This window comes from Protopterus annectens, chromosome 2.part1 (genome assembly GCF_019279795.1).
Source record: "Protopterus annectens isolate FY-2018-M chromosome 2.part1, PAN1.0, whole genome shotgun sequence".
NCBI lineage: Eukaryota > Metazoa > Chordata > Ceratodontiformes > Protopteridae > Protopterus > Protopterus annectens.
In genome coordinates, this window is record NC_056729.1 from 1480637067 (window position 1) to 1480641513 (window position 4447).

At 37.6% G+C, this 4447-nt stretch overlaps 1 non-coding gene across 1 annotated transcript; it reads right to left on the reverse strand.

Moving 5' to 3' along the window:
* Positions 1-1584: 1584 nt before the first annotated feature.
* On the reverse strand, positions 1585-1655 carry TRNAG-GCC. Its single transcript has one exon. It is a non-coding gene; the product is annotated as a tRNA-Gly (tRNA).
* Between the last annotated feature and the right edge of the window lie 2792 nt (positions 1656-4447).

Sequence of the window (4447 nt, forward strand, 5' to 3'; positions counted from 1 at the left end):
AGTGTATTTATTGTCATTTTGGACTAACTCTGAGCATATCTGGGAGTTTCCACCCAGGTTTCTAACATAGCTAAAGAAGGCCTTGTGATTGTCTTTTGTGTCTTTTGCGATTTTTCTCTCAAAGTTGGCCTTGGATGATTTTATGAGTGATCGTAGTTTTTTGCTAGTACTGATCAGAGATGCCTTCCCATTTAGGGATTTTGCTCTGTCATGTAGTAGCTTCCTCCTTCTGTTGTAAAGTTTGTTTATGGCTGGGGTCCACCAGACCGGGCGCCTGCCTTTGGGGAAATGGGTCTTGGTTTTATTTGGGATTGCATGATCCATGCATTCTTGAAGGTGCCCGTAGAAGGCATTTGCAAAGGATTCAGCAGTATGGGTTGTGGTTTCCACTGGCCCAGGGACCTTGAAGGATACCACTTTAGTCTTAAGAAGTGTGAAGTTGGCTTTTGAGAAGTTCTTCACTGTGGTCTTTTGTGCAGGGGGTGGGGGCGGATGTGGATTTCCAGTGAGATTAATTTATGGTCTGATCTTACCAATGAGGGATATACTTCCGGTGTGGAGCATTTTGTCCCCATGTTTGTGATGATCAGGTCTAGTATATTGTCTCCTCTTGTGGGAATGGTGACTAGTTGTTCCATCGCATTTGAGTTTATGAATTCTAGGAACCTTTGGGCTAGGGTGTTTGGGCTTGAGTAATGTTCCCAGTCTATGTTTGGGTAGCTGAAGTCTCCCAATATGATGGTATTTGGAGAGACATTCATACTCTCCAGTGTCTTCAGGAAGGCTGTGTGAGTTTCCTGAGTTTGAGAGGGTGGTCTGTAGCATGCTACAAATTGTAAGGCAGTTTTGCCTATGGTTAGTTGCACCTGGATGGTCTCCGATGCTTCGTGCATTGCCACTAACCTGGAGGTGTGGGTATCTTTGATAAATATGGATACTCCCCCTCCTTTTGTGGTTCAGTCCAAGTTTTGGGGCCGGAAAGCATGATATGAGGTAAAACCTGATAGTGCTGGGGTGCTCTCAGGAGCCTTGAACCAGGTTTCAGTCACTGCACAGACATCGATATTCTCCATACTGAGGAGGGCTTCGAGGGCGTTCATCTTGAGGTTTAGACTTCTGGCATTGAGCAGCATTACCCTTATTTTTTTTCCACTTGTGTTTTCTAGGGAGGTAGGTTTGTCATTTGAGCCTTGCCTAAAAAAGGCACTATGGGGGTGGCAAGAGCCTTGGCCAATATCCGGAAGCCCAGGGGTGACAGGTGCAAGCCATCCCTTGCGAAGCAGCGTGGCTTGTCGAGCATGTCATCCCAAGCAGACAGACATTGGATCCCCTTTGAATGACACCAGTAATTAAGCCAATTGTTAAAACTGATCATTTTGTCTTTGTACTGTGGCATCATTCTTGGTGAGTAAACACTCCGCAGAAGATCTCTCCATGCCAATCATAGATTTGTACTAGGCTAACTGCCCTTGGAGGGCATTTCTAGCCTAGCCAATGACCCCATGTGAGAATCAAACCCTGAACCTTGTGTTTGTAAGGTAAAGACCTTAACCGTTATGCCAACATCCCACCCCAAAATCATTATGCATGGGCCGGGAATCAAACGCGGGCCTCCCGCGTGGCAGGCGAGAATTCTACCACTGAACCACCAATGCTTTATTTAACAATATTTTAAAAGGTGGAGAAGTACCAACCTCTTGGGAGAAAGCAGTGGTAGTGCTGTTACTGAAAGGGATTTAAGACCCTTCAGATCTGACTTAATGTAAAGCCACTTTGATTGTAAGCCATTATTACAAAATGTTTATTTCTGTATTAGCTAAGAGAACGTCACAGATGTTACCAAGATTGACCACCATGAGTCAGTATATTTTTGTGGAAGGGATGGAAGCATTTAATAATGTTAGTACACTTAATACAATGATGATTCAGAGGTGGTGAGTCTTGATACAGAGAAAGCATTCATTAGAGTCAGTTGGGATTTTACGAGTAAGTAATACGATGGTAGCATTTGCATTCCATGGTAGAATAGTACAGTTAATAAGCAGAATATATGAAGGGTCATAAGCAAGAATTAGTTTGGAAAGACTCTTCTTTGATAAGCTGTGTATAAACAGAGGGAGCCAGGCAAGGTTGCCTTCTTTCCATGTATTGCTTGTTTTATGCTTAAAGTTGTTACAAAAGAGAATATGTGATTCACAAATTCAGGGTGTAACTTGTCTAGTGATTGAGAAAGATAACCTTATTAACAGATGATAAGATTTTGTACTTGGTAAATCTAGAAAAGGACATGCAATGATATGAAACATTTTGAGATTGTTTCAGATCATTTTGTGACATAAAATAAATAAAGATAAAAGCTCTAGCAGTAAATGATATACCCACATATAAATTGGTTCAGTGGTACTGATACTTTGGGGGCATGGTAGGATAAGGTTTAGGTGTGTGAATGAAAAAGAATTCTGTTATTACAGCTTAAGGATCTGTTGGAAGAGACTAAACAGATAATACAAATAATTAAAACGGAAGTTAGTTACGGATGTGGATAGTAAAATACGAGCATTGAAAATATGTTGTCCCTTTAGTTATAATATATACAGGATATGAATATTTTTTATCAACTAGAGGAAATGTTTGTAGATGACAGTAAAGAGTTAACGGAATGTATTTGGTGGAAGAAGGCAAAGGATAATTTGGTTTTCCCCATAGCACAAGGTATTTTAGGGTTAACTGATTTGATGGGGATAATTCAAAACTTCACAGTTAAAGCTCACATGCATAAGTCAGGTATGAGGCTATAAACCAAAACAGAAAAAAATGAGGATGAAATGAGGAGCTTGAGAGATGGAGAATGAGTTGGAATTTGGATGCAAGTCCTTAGGTAGAAAAGTAATAACTACAATTTCCTTTTACTAGTATTGCTGTTTTGGTAGCTACCAGAATTAAACTAAGGAATACTGTATTATGTCTAGGCAAGTTAGATCCTATATTCCAGCTTAAAAAAATAATTTCCTTAGTTACACCCATTTGCTCACCCAGCATTTCCAGTAGAGTATGCTGTAGGGAATTTTTGAAATCTGCCAATTCATTACATTCCTAAAACATATGTTACCATTTACTTCTTTCTTAGAACCTCACCACAAAACCAACCAAAATTTAAGCAACAACCAAATCAAAATAGACCAGTGAATAGCAGCTCAACTTTCCAAACAAAAGTTATTTATTGTAAAACACTTTCTCTAGCGCCTCGGCCGTAGCCTTTACAGAGTAAAAAACCTGATTACTTAAAAAACTTCTCCTTATATATCTCATTTAAACACATTTCAATCAATCAGTTAATTAATAAAACACATTCTATCTCCTGTTAAAGGTAAAGCACAGCTATATAAAATGTTGCCAATTACATTCTTTGTTTAACCCATAGGGAAACAAAGTATTATATTTCATAATCAAAATTGATTCCTTATGCCTCAATACATTTTTTAACAATTCCACATTTCCATATTGCAATGAAAATTGTTCCAACACTGTTACTTTCATGTTACCTATTTCCCCTTTATGCTCTTTATTAAAATGTTCCACTATGGGACTAATAATTTTATTATTTTTAACATCTCTCACATGCTCCTTTATTCTTTCAGCCAAAGACCTTTTTGTTTTTCCTATATAACATTTTTTGCAAGGGCAAATTATTACATAAATTACTCCCCTGCTTAAACATGAATATGTTCCCAAGGTATCAAATTTTTTTGTACCTATTTTATCTACTTTAGTTATAATATATTGGCAGATGGAGCATTTTCCACAAGGAAATGTTCCTATCATCACCACATTTTTCAACATCTTTTCCCTTGGCCTTATGAATTTTCCATGCACTAAAAAATCTTTCAAATTCCGACCTCTTTTATAGGATATTTTAATTCTATTTGTGCCAATGAAGGCACTTCTCCAATAATCTGCTTCCAGTAATCCTTAATCAACCCATTCATTTTTTGTGAGAATATTGTGTATTTAGTAACAAAAAACATTGTTTCTCTATTTGCTTCTCTCCCTTCTCCTATTATTCTCTTTCTTTGATTAGTACCTTTTACTCTAACATTGTTTAAATTACTATCATAAATTCTATGGAAACTCCCATATACATCATCTGACTTATAGCCCCTTGTAAAAATAGAGGCTACTTCCCGTGCTTCTTTGATATTACTACTTAATCTTTTAATCCTAAGCATCTCCCCGAAGGGGATGGATTCCATCGTATGATTCGGATGACAACTGCTACCATGTAATTTCCAATTTGATCAAATTTCCTATGTATGTTTGTATGAATTCTTTCTTTCTCATGCCCTCTTAACTTTAGATCTAAATAGTTAACCTTTGACCCCTTTTGAACACCATCAAATTTTATTCCAAATTTGTTAGCGTTTAAGTATTCTAAAAAACTAGATGACTA